Source organism: Osmerus mordax, chromosome 26, assembly GCF_038355195.1.
Source record: "Osmerus mordax isolate fOsmMor3 chromosome 26, fOsmMor3.pri, whole genome shotgun sequence".
Taxonomy (NCBI): Eukaryota; Metazoa; Chordata; class Actinopteri; order Osmeriformes; family Osmeridae; genus Osmerus; species Osmerus mordax.
In genome coordinates, this window is record NC_090075.1 from 7,636,212 (window position 1) to 7,636,413 (window position 202).

A 202-nucleotide genomic window follows, 5' to 3' on the forward strand; every position below is an offset into this window, starting at 1 on the left:
ACACAAGTGTAGTTTCGAACCCTTTCCACCACACGGGGTCTCTTTGTCTCCCTGGAGAGACGCAGGGGGTGAGAGGGGAGGTGATGGGTGGGATTTCCTCTGTACACAGGAGCCATTGTGCTACTACACCATGCCTTGGTTACCACAGGCAACAAACGATGTCAACAAACCCCGGTGACCTTCCTTATGATTGACCCCTGGA